The sequence below is a fragment of the Moschus berezovskii genome, chromosome 3 (assembly GCF_049115385.1).
Source record: "Moschus berezovskii isolate FMDL1 chromosome 3, NW_MosBer_1.0, whole genome shotgun sequence".
In the NCBI taxonomy this organism is placed as follows: Eukaryota; Metazoa; Chordata; class Mammalia; order Artiodactyla; family Moschidae; genus Moschus; species Moschus berezovskii.
This window is the reverse complement of record NC_142462.1, coordinates 54,116,692-54,135,258: the sequence shown is the minus strand read 5'-3', so window position 1 is coordinate 54,135,258 and position 18,567 is coordinate 54,116,692. Positions and strand designations below refer to the sequence as shown.

General features: G+C 42.5%; 1 long non-coding RNA gene across 1 annotated transcript in view; it reads left to right on the top strand.

The window, feature by feature from the left end:
• Positions 1-9,011, top strand: part of LOC148778325 (uncharacterized) — a 30,817-nt gene extending 21,806 nt beyond the window's left edge. Inside the window, exon 3 of the long non-coding RNA XR_016036975.1 lies at positions 713-9,011. This is a non-coding gene — a long non-coding RNA (uncharacterized LOC148778325). The remainder of the gene's footprint in view (positions 1-712) is intronic.
• The last annotated feature ends 9,556 nt before the right edge of the window (positions 9,012-18,567 follow it).

The window sequence follows — 18,567 nt, the reverse complement described above, 5'->3', positions numbered from 1 at the left end:
CCTTCAGACACTATTCTCACTGCTGCATAACTAAGACAAGATCTTCAAATATCACAGTTCCTACTGTGGAGTGAAATGATCTTATCTTCACGCTGGTTAAAGAGGTGGAGGTTCCTTATACTTTAGAACATTTTTTATGTAAGTTACACTACAGTTTTTTTAAAAAAGACATTTTCAATGCTTAAAGAGATAAGCATCATGTATAATTTGATGAAATCCCATATACAAAGTAATCTCATTATTGTAAAAAAATTAAATGTTCTGCAATGCTGAGTTATTCCTCTCAATATGGGGAAATAAAAGTTATTTTGTAAACTGGGGTGGGTTGCTGTGCCTTCCTCCAGGAGATCTTTCTAACCCAGGAATCGAACCTGCATCTGTTACCTCTACCTGCATTGGCAGGCAGGTTCTTTACCACTGGCACCATCTGGAAAGCCCATAAAGATAAATAATGTCAGTTTGATAAATCAAGAAATAGAAACATAAACATTATTTACAAATCTGGAGTTAACTCTGAAAGATGTTGCCTCTTGAGGTTAAGGAGGGAGTGTTGTTCCTTTTAATTTTAAGCTCTTGGATGTAAGGTGGGGTATTTCTCTCTTTAAAAAAAAATGCATGATTTACTTTGCTAAATAAATTTAAAAAAATAAAATATCTCAGTGTTTAATTTTTAAAAATTTATTTTCATCCAGATTATCCTACCCTTTTCCAGGTTACTCTTCACCACTCAGCTCGCAGAGCAAAAAGAAATTTGAAAACTCAGCTGAAAGGCACTTTGAATAACAATCAGTATCAGGTATAGACAAATTATAAATTGCTGAATATGAAGCACGAGGGTTTTTCCTTTCTTTTAATTGCGGGGCTAGAAATAGAGCTGTTTAATTGTCCTAAACTGCATTACACTCTTTCTGGGATGGCCTTCTGGCTTGAATCTTTACTGTTATATGTTTTGTTGCACTGTGGGAACTATATTAGCAAAAGAGTTCTAAAGTCACAGTTGTGTATTTGGCGCCCTCTAGTGCAATTTTTAAATGACGGAAGCATAGTTTATCTTTGCTGAGCTGTTAACTGGAAGAGAATAAAATTTAAATTTCAATCTACCTTCCCAGTGTGACTGATCTTGTTTTTTTCCGACATCCTCCAAGACTGACCCCGGCCCCCCCCAGCCCCGTGTCTACACGTTATTTCCTAGTCATGACATTCACTAGGCTGTGACCTTGCACTAACTAGTTCCTTAATCTCTGCACTTCAGTTTCCTCATCTGTAAAATGAGGATGATAATCATAAGAATGCAAACGTGAATGCCCTGCACATACTAAGAACACAATAATTGTTAGCTATCTTTCTTTTACACTTAATAAATCAGTCAGTACTAAACATACTTAAAGACAGTAATTGATCTTGACTCATATCATAATTTGCTAATTGGAGAATGTGAAGAATGCTAATGAGTAGCTTAAAAAATAAAGAATAAAAGCCTAGATGTGATTCTCCTCTCTGGTCCCATCTTACTGAGTCAATTCATGCCAGTTCTGAAGTCTGGAAGCGTGATGGATATCTGCATCCGTATTTCTTAAAGGGTATATAATTACAGGCACTGTACATTACTTCTAACTCTCAAAACCACAATCTAGTTAGGCAAAAGATATTATCCCCATTTTCCAGAAGAGAAAATATGTTCTAGGTCACCCAGATAAATGTCAGAGCCACACTTCCAACTAGAGTCAGCCTCTAGAATCCATGGCCTCAAAGGGCATCAAAAACACTTTCCAAAGGGTCTAAGTTAGGTAGTCTTCAGAAGTGCAAGGAAAATCTTGCAACTCCCTTCAGGCATTCAGCCATCAGTTCAGAGGATTCTTCCTGTCAAGAAAGCCCATCTATCTAGCCCTGCCATAATGATATTTTTTTTAGATCCGTGATGGTTCACATTTGCTTAGCAGCTTGCAGATTTCAAAGATTGGCCCATGGGGTATTTCATTTTCTATCCCAGAAAGCTTTTTGCACTCATCGTCCACTGAACCTCCAAGCTAGGGCAGTAAGTTCTTTCCTGGCAGAAGATTGCAGCTGCTTTGATTTATCCTCCAGGGAATACACTGCACACCCTAAGCCTTACAGCTGAGAACACAGATCTGGCCATGCAAGCATATAAAATAAACTCGATGATGGGGAGAGGTGTTCATACTCGGATCAGCCTGGTCACCCCATGGTTGGGCAAGGAGCTCTCTCACTGGAAGCTGTGCTGCAGAATCAAAGGCAGGGTCTTGGCTATCGAAACCACATTCAGCAGCCCTTCAATCAGCCAGGCTTCCCCAACATACGTGCTCACTTGCTTAGGGCAAGTATATGATCATGTAATTGCTTTTCCTCTCTTTTACCTTTTCTCCCATCTTCCCCTCACTCCCAATTCCCTCTGGTCCTTAAAAACTTCCTCCAGGTTTACACCTTAAGCTCTTTGTTAGGATCCCAGTGAATGCCTAGACTTGTGTGGGTGCAAGGTTATGAATCAGCCATAGACACAGGCCTGGGGGACGGGCCTCCTGGAATGTAGAAGGGCCACAAGTTGAAAACAAATGAACCTCTTTTATCCCAGTAGGATTTTGGTTGTTTTCTAAAGCCTGCTGTTCCAGCAGGGCGCTTCACCAGAAGCTACAGTTTCTGGATCTTTTAGAAAGCATTAAGCACTGATAGCAGAGCTACCCACATGTGTGTCCTCTACAAGAATTTCAGCAGAGCCTGGGGGCCTGGAAAAGTTCTCTTTTAAACAAGCCTCAGTTTCTTCCTTAGGAGAACAGACTTGACATTATTTGAAATGTAGCTTAAAGCATTATCATTCACCATCATTTTTTCCATAATGAGAAGTTCACAAAATGACAGAAGGGGTCAGATTTGAGAGATCTGACTATAAATTTAAGAAAAATAAAATCCTGTTCATTCTTAATTATCTGTGCTGGTGGAGGGAAGCAGGAGACAGAATTCCAGTGCGACGTCAATACACTATTCATTTCCATTGGTTTTACAGGGCATTTTAGTCATTAACATTTTTATATGGGTGTGTCTGTGGTTCTGGAAATTTACAACTGTTTACAGCAATAAAGCTACTCAGGGAAGATGCTGAAAGGGCTAGAACGCTGTCAAATGACTTTTCCACCCTGTGGACCAACTCTGCTTAGTGAGGGGTGGAAACAGAATGGGCTTTGGCCTTAGACAAAGAAAGGTTTAAATCCTGACGGTGCTGTGTGACTTTTTACACTCCTTAATTGGAGAATGGGGGAAATGCTTTATGGTATTAGAGAATAACCTTCCAAGTTGTGAGGGAATTCTCAAAACACAACCATGAAATGTCTGCAGCATTCATTCAGATATTTTAATCTAGAGGAGCCTGGATGAGATACAAAATGTCCAAGAACAGACCAGAGCTGCTAATTAACTTGGATTGGGGGACTTAAGCAACCGCTCTCTGAGATTCTGGCTATAGAGTATAAAGGGGCTTCCAGGGATGACCCAGGAAGGTCACAGACTAGAGTCTCTGGCTGGAATCTGGCCAGCAAGTAACTCAGCTTGGAAGATAAGCATATTTTGTGTCCCCCTAAGAGAAATCAAAAAAGCTCAATTTCTTTTAAGTTGCTGCTCCATGGTTTATCCTTTGTCAACTAATTCTGATTAATTTCCAATATTTCCAATTTGAATTGGAAATTCCAAATTTCCAATTTGAATGTATATTAAGTGACAGATGCGGCCTTGAATTCATGATGTTGCCTGAGAGGTTAGGTGGCAAAAAGGCTCATTTGAGCAGCTGTCCTAAACAAAATCCTGGCACCATATGCACAAGTTCTGAACTGGGGTGGCAGAAGTGGGTGGTGGTGGTGGAAGGATGGAATAAAGGCAGGGATGAGTTGGTTACTATCAGGTAGAGAGAACTGGAAAGTGAGAGAACCCAAGTATAAATGATCTGCTGAAAATATCAGATAAATTTCTGCATCTGTATTTAATCATATCTATGATGTAACTACCATGTTCTGGACTAAGGACCCACTCTTGATCACCAGGGTGGAAACAGGTCCTTGTGCCCATAAACAAAAGAAAGCTTGACAAACTCAGTCGTATGTTCTTCCCAAAGAGTACATTTGTCTTCAGGATCAGGAAGCCTGAGCACTGTTCTACTAAATGTTTATATCTGTATTCCTTAGGATATAGGTTCAACAACCAACAGAGAAAAGTTCAGGGACTTCTTTGGTAGTACAGTGGCTAAGACTTGGTGCTTCCAATGTAAGGGGCCTGGGTTCAATTCCTGGTCAGGGAACTAGATCTCACATGCTGCAACTAAAGGTCCCGCATGCCGAATATAAGACCTAACACAGCCAAATAAAAAAACAAGTTCAGACAGTAGGGCAAGTAGCATTTTTTGCCATGATTCCATTCCTGTGATTTCCCACTCCAAATCTACTTGATTAAAAATTCAAAATGCTGAACTAGAAGCCGACTAAATTCCCTATACACAGAAAACACTGAAAACTAGAGGCAGTACTACCTTCTCTATTGTTTTTTAGATAGCATAGGTATATGTTTATTCTTGGGGCAAGAGTAAACGAGTAAGGACTTAAGAATTGGCATTGTAAGACTATCACCTAGTGATAATGATACTAGGATCTTGCTGTCTTTCCTGACAGACTTGTCTAATACAAATGTAGACATAAATTACATAGAATCTTTGGATGGTTATTTACATTACATGATGGCAGTGATGATAAATGGTCTGTATCGTTATATGGGGTGGGGAGAGGACTTTTAACTGGTTAAACAATTAAAACACAAATTGGGAGACATGGATTTTAGTTCCACTTCTTAACTGACTCTGCATGACTGAGCAAGTAACATATTCTTAATGTTTCCATTTTCCCATACAAAATAGAAATTATGTTTGATTTTCTTATTCAAATCACTAGTGATTATCTCACTATAAAAATAGCTATGAGAACCAAGTATTCCTTCCTATATTCCTGCAAGCACTCTTGGGTGCCCTCCATGTGGTGGGTACTAAAACGTGTTATTTGCCTCCATGTAGCAGAATCTAGTGGGCTTCCATTTATGGGGTCACACAGAGTCGGACACGACTGAAGTGACTTAGCAGCAGCAGCAGCAGCAGAATGTAGTGGGTGAGGCATATCAGAATGTTTCGAGGAATGTCCACTGGGTCACACAAGTCAAAGGTTATTATCAAGGGGTGACCACCAACTATCGTAATGTTCCTTGGCCCTTCACTTCTCTCTTCATACTTCTTTGTCAAGGCCGAAGTGATAGAAGAGGTAGGAGATTAAGTGGTCATTTGGGAGGAGGTGATCTGCTTTGGACAGGCTGCCATTCTCCCAGCCACACACACACCCTGCCACCGCTCCCCAAACCCAGTCAGCCCTAACTCTTAACTACTGTACAAATCAGCATTTTCTGGTTACATCTCTTCTCTTCCATTTGCCCCACCCTCTTGACAGGGAAGCAGGAAAATAGAGATTTGCAGAAGTTGGTAAAAACTCATGTCAGAAGGCAGAGTTCCATTTCTAGATCCAAGAAAAACTTCCTGTTTTGTTAAGACCCTTCTTAGGAGCGGAAACTAGCTCACTCAAATGAAAACCACAATGAATAATTTCACTAATTTGTACCATATGTTTAGCAAGCCTAAAATCCCAAGAGGGGGTTGGTGAATCAGAAGAGAAACCATCAGAAGGGAACTGACCCATGTCATCCCCCCAACTGACCAGGCTCTTCTTCACTTCCTCCTGCAACACACCCTGCAGGAACAGCCGCAACTCACAGAGTGGAATAACTGGGAGCACATGATACAAAGGCAACCTGGCAGAGCCTCCTAGGTTGGTTCAAGGATGGCACCCCTTAGATTGTTCATTCCTTCTCCAGATGGATTTTCGGTTTTTTGTTTTCTTTTTTTTTTTTTTTTAACAGATCCAGAAAAGCAGCTGTATTAGCTTATACTATGCTGCAGTAACCAGCTAAGTAAGCCCAGAATCCTGGCTCAACACAATGAAAGTTTATTCTTGCTTTCCTTATGACTGATGTAGGCTATGGGGAGAGCGGGAGGTAGACACAAGGGAATCCTGCTCAACAACCCTGGCTGATACGAGCTCTGACATTTGGAGTCTTGGGCCTTCACCATCCTGGCAGCAGAGGAAGAGGATGCTTGGAGAACGCACACGTGTGTGCTCTCCTGTGCACAGCCTGGAAGTGAAACTGTTTACTTCTGTCCCAGTGATAGGACAGGGCACACTATGGAGGGGCTGTGACTGATGCGGAAGCATGCGGATATTTGGCAAACGTTCAGTGCCTCTGCCCTAGTAGCACTGAAAGCTGAGTGCATGCTGGAACATGTAACAACAGTTCAGAATCCCAGACCATGGAAGAACTGTTTGAATCCGAATCCACTGAGATGTATCATCTCTGGGTCTTCCTTATGGATTTCCTGAGTGCCTAACAAGCAGTTCTCAGGTCACAAATGCCCCACTCCATTTAAGAAGTGTTCTTCATGAGGGTTTTGCTGGCATTGCCTATTAATTTGCCTAATTAGCCAGTTCACAAGAACCGGTCGCTTAGCATAGCCTCACCAAAGGTCGTTGGGGGGCTAACTTAGCTTGATGTCCCTGAAGCATGGACAGATCAATCACTGGAATCAAAGCTGACTTTTTAAAAGTCGTGGAATTTTAAGCTGTTCACATTTAATTCCACAAAAATGACACCATGAAACCGGAAGATTGTTCTCTGAAGGACTGTTGACCAAAATTGTTCAAAATATGATTCAAGCCTCCTCTTGCAGTTGACTCATGTCTGACTCTTGTCCAATGTTTTTATGCCAGGGGAGGATGCTCTGTACTCACCATCATCACCAATTAAATATACATAAAACCCATACATGGATGATGGAGTTCTCTTAAATGATTTTGTATGTCCTTGCTGGGTGATAAGGAGTCACTTTCTATGTAATAGATTATCCAGTACTAGAATTTCTCTGCCTCCCCTCCACTCTTGCTCCTTGCTCTGGGGACATCTTGCCATTCACCAAAGAGGAGAGAAGCAAGGGAAATACAGCTCAGTTCAAGGCCAGCTGACTTCACAGGGCGGTTCACAGTCAGTCTGTTTTACTTGGCCTGCTTTGAAGCTGTTTTGGGACATATGAGGTTCTTCAACCAAGAGGTCTTTTCCAGACCAGATTTCCCCTTGGAATGACACATTATTCTCCCTTCCAACGTAGCAATTGTAATTCCTTCCTGGGGAGCAGCAATTGCTTTGAATTACACACTATTTGAATAAACCAGTATGGGATTAACAAAGGCTTATTGTTCTGCAACCTTCTACTGAAACTTGCAGGAGTAATTTCTGGCGACATTACTTTTCCCTGCCTAGCATTTGACTATTCATCTAACACTTCTCCACTCTTTAATTGATCCTTCTTAGCTGAATGTGATAGAAACCTTTTTTAGCATTCTGCCAACACTGAACAGGATGAAATAATACGATCAGGGTTTTCTTAGTTCACCTTTTTCTCCCTTTCCCTCTCTGGCGTGTTTACTATAATTCCATATTTTTAGAGTTTCTCAGATTTCGTGCCCCAAAACTACTTCCTGACCGCTATATATACATGCAAGTACACACCCTGTAACACACAATTTAGGATTCTGTCCTTTACAATATGTGTATCATGCTGTTTTTTAAGTAGACCTCAGGAACACAGTGATCAACCCTGATCTGGGACGACTCTCATTGTTGAGCTGGAAATGCTATTTTAAACACATTTTTACGACTTGAGGAAACCACCTACATTTACTGTATTCCATTTAAAAAAATTCACTTTTTAAATCATTTGCAAATTAAACTCAATAACTAAGAAGAAATCTACCAATATTTACTTCCAAACCAAAATTATTTCTAACAGTACCAAAAGAGGATCTCTTTACAATGACAATGTGTAAAGTTACAACCACGAAAATGCTGAGACAAAGACATTATTGACTGATAGAATAGATCTTTATAAAAGCTCTGATTCGGCAGATGTGAAATCAATAAATTAGAGCTCTAATGGATTTTTTCCTAGCTGGTTTTAGGGCAGTTAAAGCTAATAAAGATCATGAAGATATGAAGCTAACTTGAAACCAAAATAACCAAGAGCATGCTGTATTCCATTAATAGGTAATAAAAATCTATGCCTGCTAAATGAAAATATAAATGCTGCTTGCTTATTTATGTAAAACTTCAGGCCCACGTAATTATTGATCTAAAAACAGCTTAATAGCACGATATTTTTAAAATCTGCTTTGATGAAATCCACAAAAAATATCTTGACTCATTTGTCTCCAAACTGTCTTCTCAGATCCTATACCTAAGTTGAAATTTTTCTTCCAGAGGGAGTTGGAGGATATTTCAGATACAGTTATAAGAAGTATGATATATTAGTATTATTAAATTAGATGATGATCATAAGCTCAGCTAAAAGAAAAAGTCTAGAATCTTCACTGAAAGATTTCAATATATAAAAATATAAGCCAACTTTTCTCCTTTTTCAAACCAGAGACTTTGAAGCATTTCCTCTTAGAAAAATAAATAAATAAAAGGAAATGGTGTTGCTGCTGGTGATAATTTCATTAGCAAGGAGACAAAACTAATTGATTTAGGGAACTTGTTTCAAAGTTGAAGTGTAGATGAAATCCAACAACACACAACTGGAGCTGAGTGGGCCTTATATAGACACTTGGCTCACAGGCAGCATAAATAAGAAATCCCAGTAAGTTCAAACAAAGCTGAGGCCAAAATCATGTGGTGATTTGTAGAGGAGCAAAAGGTATTTGCAACTGTACTATAAACACGTTAAAGTAAACGAAAATCTTAGGAGCAGGTTTAAAAAAAAAAAAAATGAAGGGCTTTAAAAAAGCTGCATCTAGCCCAGATTTATTTTTTTCCCCTCATGAGTGGTGAGTACATGATTACAAACAAATGAGTAGGCAAAAAAAACAAAACAGGGAACTTGAAGTATAAACTTCCAGACTTCTGGTAACACAATTTATAACAGGCTCAAGTATTCGAGCTTCTAAATTAAAGAAAACAAAAAAATCCCAGTCTGAGCCTAAAACATTTCATATTTGGTAAACTATTTGGGGAAATTCCACCAAATCTTCAGGCCAAGTAATTTTATTTATTCTTACCCTCCAGCCTGTCCATTTCATTTTTCTTCAGCAGTCGTTAAAAAACTGAGTAGATAGCTGGGATAGACCCAGGAGCTCTCTTTTTAAGAAAAAAACTACATGTGCATCCTAGGCAGATAAAAAAAGTCATTTTCTTCCAGGTTTGGGCCCTTGTCACTGTTGAGGAATGTTCTCCTTACTCCTGTCTCCCTCAGTGCGCCGTATACTGACCACTCACCTCCCTGGGCACCAGGTGATCACATTTTAGGAGCTGTGCTGAGTGCCAGAGTCAGTGGTGGCCATGATCAGTGAGGCAGAACTCCGAGCACCTAGGTGCTCACCCAGATCCTAGCTTTTCCTCCCCTTCCTTCCTCTGCTGGATGTTCACCCTGCAGTGACCTAGTTGGTTATGCTGCCCTGGTGCCTCAATTCCCTTCATTAGGACTGAAGACCTGCCCCTTAGAGGTTACTCTGTCTTGCTCTTTGCCAGCTGTATGCCTTCCTATCCACCCTCCCACAGCCCACATGGGCTGGGACTCTGCAGGGAATGAGTCAATTACTCGAGAACCAGATACAGTCATTTCCCCTGAAGATACAGTCATTTCCCCTGAAGATACTGATGGCTGCCTGGACCAAATCCTAGTTTGGGGACTTCCCTGGTGATCCAGTGGCTAAGACTCTATGTCCCCGATGCAGTCGCTCCCAGGGTTCTACCTCTGATCAGGGAACTAGATGCTACACACCACAACTGAAAGATCCTGCCTGCCACAGCTAAGACCTGGCCCAGCCAAATCAACAACAACAATGACAGCCCTCCAAATTCTAGCTGGCCGTATCTACTGAGCCCACCTGAGTACCTTTTCCAGAGTCAGTCAAACCGACAAAGTTCGCCCTTTGCCTCCTTCCTCCTACCTGCTGATGATGCTAAAGTAGGGATGGTAACAGTAATCAGTGATAGTTATTAGTAAAAAGATTAGTCTCAGAACTTCCCTGGTGGCCCAGTGGTTAGAGAAAATCTGCTGGTCAATGTAGGGGATAAGGAATTGCTAGTCTGGGAACTAAGATCCCACATGCCACAGAGCAACTAAGCCCGCCAGCTGCAACTGCTGAAGCCCATGTGCCCAGACCTTGTGCTCCAAGAAAAGCCACTGTGCAGGAAACCTGCGTACCACAACTCGAGAGTAGCCCTCGCTCAATACAACTAGAGAAAGCCCATGCAGAGCAACAAAGATCCAGCACAGCCAAAAATTTAAAAAAAAGTTTCTCTCAGAAACTGTCATAATTTAATATACTTATTTATCTAATAATGACGCATTTGGAGAAACCAACACTAGAAGAGGTTAAGTGACTCGCTCAAGGTCACCCAAAGAATAAATAGCACAGCTGGAATGTGAACTTAGATCTTTCTGATGCCATGTATATTTCTGCTCCCAGTTACAACATGTGGGGTTTTGCCACACACCAAGCAATTTTAAGGCACCAACTGGGTGTCCTATAGTTCAATTTGACTCTTGACACTGTCTATCTGGAGAGCATCAAATCCCACAGGCTAAGGGCTCAGTCCTGTGAAAATTCACACCCCACCCCACTTCAGACACAGTCACAAGAAAAGTTGTCACCTGTGCTTCTGGTCATAGATTGGAGGTTCCACCAACTTCCTACTTGGGATCCATTAATTTACTACAGTGGTTCACAGAACTTACAGAAACATTTTACTGTTCAGATTAATAGTTTTACTGTGTAACTCAAGAACTGCCAAATGAAAAAGCTGCATTGGGCTAGGCAGAGGGAAAGGACGCAGAGAGCGCGCCACTCAAGTCTCCACCTATTCTCCAGCCCGGAAGCTCCCCTAAGCCCGTCCTCTTAGCTTTTCCTTGTTCAGTCGCGAAGTCATGTCGGACTCTGCAACCCGGGGGACTGCAGCACACCAGGCTTCCCTGTCCTTTATTATCTCCCAGAGTTTGCTCAAACTCATGTCCATTGAGAGTCAGTGATGCCATCCAACCATCTCATCCTCTATCATCTCCTTAGCCTTTTCTGGAGGCTTCATTACTTAAGCATGATTGATTAAATCACTGGTCATTGGTGACTGAGTTCAGTCTCCAGCCCTTCTCCCCTCCCCTTAGGTCAAGGGCATGTGACTGAAAGTTCTCTCTAATCATGTTGTTGGTTCCCCTGGTAGCAAGCCCCCATCGTCAGGTGGGGTCCAAAAATCATCTCTTCGAAAAAGCCACCTTTATCACTCTCATCATTTAAGAAACTTGAAGGGGCTCTGGAGCATTATGCCGGGAACAGGGACAAAGATCAGATACCTATTTCTTATTGTAAATCAGAAGATCACACCAGATAAATACTTTTACCCGCAGGCCAGTGGTTCTCAACATTCACTTTGTCACTACATCATCCCCACATGCTGAATGTTTGTTGAAGGGAGGCACCCTTCTGGGCTGTTCAGAATCTCAGCTATGTGGCCTCGCAGTAGGCCTTGGACACCATGCATTGGAAAACTGATGTCCTTGCCCCTCTCGTTCATGCTTCTGTTACGTAAGCTGGCTTCACTACCAGCTGACATGGCTTGTTCACAGTGACTGAGCTTTACACCTGAGTGTGGTTATCCATCTGCTCTCTGGGGCCTGTGCAGGTTTCCCCAGGATCTGCTGCTGCTACTGCTGCTAAGTCACTTCAGTCGTGTCCGACCCTGTGTGACCCCATAGACGGAAGCCCACCAGGCTCCCCCGTCCCTGGGATTCTCCAGGCAAGAACACTGGAGTGGGTTGCCATTTCCTTCTCCAATGTGTGAAAGTGAAGTTGCTCAGTCGTGTCCGACCCTTAGCGACCCCATGGACTGCAGCCCACCAGGCTCCTCCATCCATGGGATTTTCTAGGCATGAGTACTGGAGTGGCTTGCCATTGCCTTCTCCGTCCCCAGGATCTAGCAAGCTCCAAATCTTAGGGTTTGGGCCCAGGCCTTTACTTTTACTATTCAGAGCTTAGCCTCAGAGAACTGAAGTGAGTTGTCCTACATCAACGACTAGTTAATGGCAGGGCCAGGACATTTTATATGTAGTATTACCTTTTTCAACCCCCCTAACAACCCTATGAAATAGATGCTTTATCATTGTCATTTAACTGTAAAGAAATTGAGCCACAGACAGGGCAGGTAACTTGCACAAGATCACACAGCTAGGAAGTGGCAGAGCCAGGATCTGGATGAAGATGTCTATTTCTTAACCATACTCCTAACACCTGCACCAGATTGGCTTTCATGGGTAATGGGGAACGGATGTTTCTGAAACCCCCCTGAAGACACAGGGATCTGAAATTTTTGGTGCAGGAAGAACAAGGACCATTTATCATAGACATCCATATTCCTAGGCTCAAGGCTTGCCTGCTAATGGACAGGGGACCAAGGATGACCTTTATCGTCCACAGTAAACTTTTCAGAGCTTTTCACTTTGCTCCAGGAAAACTACCCAGCCCCATGTGGTCTCTAGCCCATTCTCTGCATGCTTTATGGTCACTTCAATTCCTAGGTTAAAGTTCAAAGCAGATAAGATGCAAGGAAACATAGAAAAGGAACCAAATAAAACTACCAATAAAACAAAAGTTTGGCAATTTTGAAATCTTGTTGCATAACTCTTTGCTTGGGAAGAAATGCTCAAAAATCAACAAAAGGAAGAAAAAACAGGATGTTAAAAAGTACTTTTATTATGTTTTTAGAAGCTTACTGCCAGACTACAATTATTTCTGCCAAAAATAACATACTTACTCCTTGCAACCTACAAGATTTGGGGTTTGCTTGGAATTTTGTGGACTTTTGGGGAGTGAAACCATAAGTTCCCACCAAGTTCATTTTCAAAAAGAATGTGCCAGAAATGAAGATGTGTCCAGGGAAGAAGTCCCCAGGGTGGAAACAAAGGTCCAACAGCCCCTGCTATGAGTGATGGGTCCCAGAAAGCTTTGGCCTGGAGACCGGCACCTTCCATGGGGTCCCTTCAGTGCATGCACCTGGAGTGACCACGGGGCTCTTTTGGACGGCCTCTGTCCTATGGGCAGGGGATGCAAAATGACACAAGATCTAACGATGTGGGAAGGGCCCAGGATCAGGAGCCAGACAAAGCTGGGCTCAAATCCTGGATCCACCAACTCCTAGCAGTTGACCTCTCTGACCGTCCATTTCCTCATCAGTGAAATGAGCATAACATACTGTCCTGCAGGGTTGTCGTGAGGATTAAATGAGGTATCAGATATGCATGGCTCAGTGTCCAGAGGTGTTCAGAAGTAGTAGGTTAAGCCCTTCTACTTGGGAGAAGCCTGGATAGAGCCAGGAATGGAGGGAGGGGAGAAGCAAGACCCTGAGGGGGCACAGAGCTGACGGGTGACTCAAGGTTTCAGGAGGGAGAGGAAGAGAAGAGAGAAGGGCTTGCTCCCTTTTGTCCTCCAAGATATACTTGGTGGAGACAGATAAAAGATTCCAAGGGTAAAGAAAAAATTACTTTGCACCATCCAAGAGTCAGGTTTTTCAACCACTTAAGCACTACTCTTCCAAATACTGAAAGCATAGAAAAGCGGTCCCCATTATTGTTACCAGTGGTGGGATTTTTTTTTAAACATTCTCGGCACTTGATTGGTCAAGCTTCATGTCGCTAACAGTAGGGGGTTCCTGATCTAACTTTCACATTTCTCAAGTATAGCAACTATAGTGTGTTCATGAACTCAGTAGCTCCAGGGACAGCCCCCGATCCCCCACCCTCCTAAATTGGGCAGAGATTATAGCTCCTGGGGGTGCTTGCTGGGTGGGGGTCAGTTCTCTGAGTTTTCAGGGAGTTACTGCAGAAGGCACCAGCCCAGAAACCTGTTCCTTCAGTACTACAAACTATTTTATAAGCATCAACTTTCCTAATTCGTTTTGTGCTTAAATCCTACTTTGGTTCATATTTCTTGCACTAAGAGTATACTATTTCAAAAACGAGGGCCGAGGGGGCCTGCCTTTATTTTAAGTGGAGAATCAGGACATTTGTACAGAAATGTTTATGATTCCAGAAAACCATGCCGTGTGCCAAAGGAGCAGCAGGACAGCGTGTGTCTGAGAGACTCCCAGGCAAAAATCCTCACCATCCTGGCTTTCTTAGGCTTCACAGCAGGGTGGGACTTGAAGGAAACGTCTTCAAAGACCAAGCAGTGCGCCTTCTGGCTGACTTTCCTGTTTCAGCTGGCCATGGCCTTTGCCTTGCTCCTGCTTCCTTCTTTGCTCCTCCACACCTTCCTTTGTATAACTGCCCATGTGGAGCTCCCTTCCTTTCTCCTAAATACCAAGCCCCTTTCTCCTGCCATCTTTTTTACCAGCGTGACTCCTTTCAGAGTATCCATGTGTCTGTATGTTTCAAAGAAGTTCATAGTCCGCAGCAAGCGTGACTAAATGGATGTCATTTATTTATTTCAGGATGTGAGCCCCTGCTGATTGCCAAGCATTGTCCCAGCGCACGAGGACTCCACAGAGTTGCTGTTTGTTATTTGTTAGGGGAGCCTCCAGTGTCTGAAAGCAGCTCAAGAAGCTGAACATGGAGATTTCTGTTGCTGCCCGTGCCTAATGAGCATTTGATTAGCTTTGTCCAAAATGAACAGAAATTCAAAATGACCCAGTCCAAGCCTGTAGAGTCAACCTGGACTGACTCTCCCTATAAGAAGCTTTCAACATGAAGATTCCAGCTTGGCAGGCAGGAAATGTTTTAGTATTTCAGTTGAACCCACTGTAGTTTTTCCAGGGGTAAAACCAGCCACGGGTACAGCTCAGAAGTGTTCTAGCACCTCTTCTCTAGGTGGAGGCACCATGAGCATTTCTCAGGTGGCTCTCTCACCAGCGGTACTCACTGAGCCACTGCACTGAGGCCTCAGCTCCTACTCAGGAAGCTCCTGTCCCTGGTCTGCCATCTGCTAGTCTCCTGTTGGTGAGATCAAAGCGGTACTTCTGTTCTGCTTCAAGTGTCACTCCTAAAGAGAGAGTACTATGGGCCTGTGTCAGTCAGGGTGTTCAGAGAAATGGAACTAAGAGGATCTGTATATATAGTGAAGGAGATTTATTTTAAAGAATTTGTGCATGCCATTGTGGAGGCCTGGATGTCCAAAATCTGATGGCAGCAGGCTGGAGACTCAGGAAACAGTTGTGGTTTGTATCCATAGGTTCTGCTAGCAAGCCAGGAAAAGCTAATGCTACAGATGCAGGGGTAAGGCAGTCTGATGGCAGAATGCACTCTTGCTCTGGGAAGGTCAGCCTTTTGTGCTATTTAAACTTTCAACTGATCAGATGAGGTCCACCCACATCATGGAGGACAATCTGCTTTATCCAAAGTCCACTGATTTAATGTAAACCTCATCCAAAAACATCCTCGCAGAAATATCCAGAATAATATTGCGCCAAATATCTGAGCACTGTGTCCCAGCCAAGCTGCCACATAAAATTAATCATCACAGACCCTTTTTACTAAGTGACAGGAGGGAACTGTCTCATACTCTTTGTTCCTGCTGCACCCTTTCTCTGGTGCAGTCATGTCATCATAGGTACCCCCCACCCAGCTTCCTGTGTCCCTGACCTGGGACTGTTTCCCTTGGAGGTCAGTGACGGGGGGGTTGAGGTAGAAGAAGAGGTGCTAGACTAGAAGACAGAGGAACACTGAGCTCAAAATCTACTCTTCTCATGAATTCCCAGCCTATATGCCCAGACCAAGACGGAGAACTCATTGCTCTCAGGTTTCCTTCCACAGCAGCCTTCACCCCCAGGTCAGAGGAAGATGATTTCCCACCCTTCACCAACATCTTGGCTCTGGAGCCCAAGTTTAGCCAACCACTGTCTCTCTAAGGAGATAGATCTCCAGCTGGTCAGCCCCAGTAGCCCGTGGTGTGAGTACAAAACTTCCTGATTCCATGTACATGGCTGAGTTGAGCTATGGGGACATTAGTCATGTTTACTGTTTATGGAAAACAAAGAAAAGCTGTAACCAAGGCCTCACTGTGGTTCTTAACTGTTGCTCACTAACTGTAATAAGATTATAAAAAGGCCCCAAATAGAAAGTGTATATACAGTCAGAGTAAACAGGATCAGAGGCCAGACTACTCCTACAGGGACAGATGGTGACTTGTCTCCTTCACTGGAATAGTTTGTGTACACACCCTCCCTGATGCTGCCTGTATGTTTCCTGTTTTATTGAGATACAATTCACATTTCACACCATTTATCCATTTAAAATGCATGACTCAGTGGTTTTGAGGATAATCACAGAGTTGTGCAACCATCACCACAAAGAATTTTGGAACATTTCATCATCCCCCAAACAAACCCCATACCCATAAACAGCCATGCTGATTGCCTCTCTCCCTGCAAACGTCCCAGATCCTAGACAGCCACTAATCTACTTTTTTACCTTATGGATTTACCTATTCTGGACATTTCATTAAATGGAATCATACAGTATGTGGTTATAACCAATTTTTACAAACATAGAATTAGCTTAGATCTTGTCACAATAATAAGACCAAGCCCTCACTTCCCAAAGATAACAGTCACATTGCTTATTTCAGTACAATAGTCAAATAAGCATCTAAGCAGTAAGAAAGTCAGATTCTGAATTTCTAGCAGCACTCAGCAGGCAGAAATCCTGGATTCCGTGTGAATCTGACTTACAGTCAAAAGAAATCTGAAGGGGTGTTTAGTAGACAAGGCACTTGTTATCACATGAAGAGCCTGCTGAACAGTTCTGTCCGGCAGGCCAGGTGGCAAATTTCCTGGAGTCCAGCTGTACCCTTTAAGATGTGTTTCTTGGGAAATTAGCTCTCTTAACTCTTGTAATTCTCTTCCCAAGGAGAATTCAGTAAACATGAAATAGGCATTTTATGTCTATGTCCTGACTGAATAAGAGGAGGACACAGAGGGTGTAAAATAAAATGTGTATAGTATCAGAGCTGGACCCCAGGACCAAAGATCCAGAGCATGCCGCCCGCCCCACAGTGCGGTGCATTTGGCAGATTCCAAGAAGGAAGTGCCGAGAACTGGAGTCAGTGCTTTGAAATGGTGAGAACAGCTAGCTATTCAAAACAAAGGAAACACTCATTAGCCAGCTCTCAGTCGCCTGTCTCTAAGGCCTGTGGTATGATATTCCATTCTCAAGAGTCTGAGAATTATAAAATGTGGCTTAAAAAGAAATGAGTTCTTAAACATAAGCGTTTAAGGGTCAGCCAGTTCACGAGGTTAATCAGGACCCATGTTTGTGACAAAACTCCCTGTAGAGGTTACAGAAGGCTGGTCCATTGGAAAAAGGTACTGCCCGGATGAGCAAACTTGAGCTTGAAGGGAAAGAATGACTGAGTTTACATAACAGCAATGACCGAAGTGAGAGTGAAAGAGGAGGAGGGTGGTGAATGTCCCTGACGACAGGTCATTCCAAGCACGCCCTGGAAGTCAAATCCTCTCAGTAAAGAACTCCGATGATGCCTAAGCTTTGTGCAAAAGTTTCAGTGACAGAAGATCACGGCTATTCCCTCTCTTTCATACAAATTTATACAAAGCTCAAGTTATTTTCATAAGCCTTTGGAAAATGCCAGATTGCCTTCCCTGATAGCCCATGCTCGGTCAGAGGAATGAAGAAAACAAATCACTCAGCTTATCTAGTCAATTAAGCTGGCAGACAAATACACATTCTAAAAGGAATCTAAACAAGGAAAAATTTGGAACATGGTCATTACTTTATAAACTGCCTTACACTGTTTTTATAATCCCTTGTGATTTCTCCTCTCCCCATCTGCATTTTAATCTTGAAGGTGGAGGTGTGTATTTTCCTTCTGTGCTGTCATTCACTGTGCTCGGCACACATGGACAGGGAACTCTTATCATTTTAGGCTGGTGGTTTGAAGGCAAGAACTCACACACAGGCAGGCAATGGTGACACAAGGCAGAAGAAGCAAAATTTTCAACAAATTAAGCAAATCAGTTTGCAACTAATCAATAGTTAGTTGTAGCATCTTGAAACCCATTCCAAGACCCAAAGTGTTCTAGATTTTAATCCCATGAAATGCGTTGCACATTTTAGTGAACTGAAAGAAAGTCATGGTTTTACAAGGAATGTATATTTTAATAAATCATTTGTGTAATCCCTTGAAACAGTTTAGAACATTTTCTTTTTCTTGGGTGGGTGCAAACATGTTAAATGAAGTTGAAATACAGGGAAAAAAATGCAAAGGTCCTGTGTTGAAGAGTTTTCTCATTCTGGGAAGGAAAAAAAAAACCCCAAATCATCATGTTGCTTTCTGAAATGCTGCAGCCAAAGAAAATAATGCAGATACAAGCTGGACTAACCAAAAAATGGGCAAAAGATCTAAATAGATATTTCTTCAAAGAAGA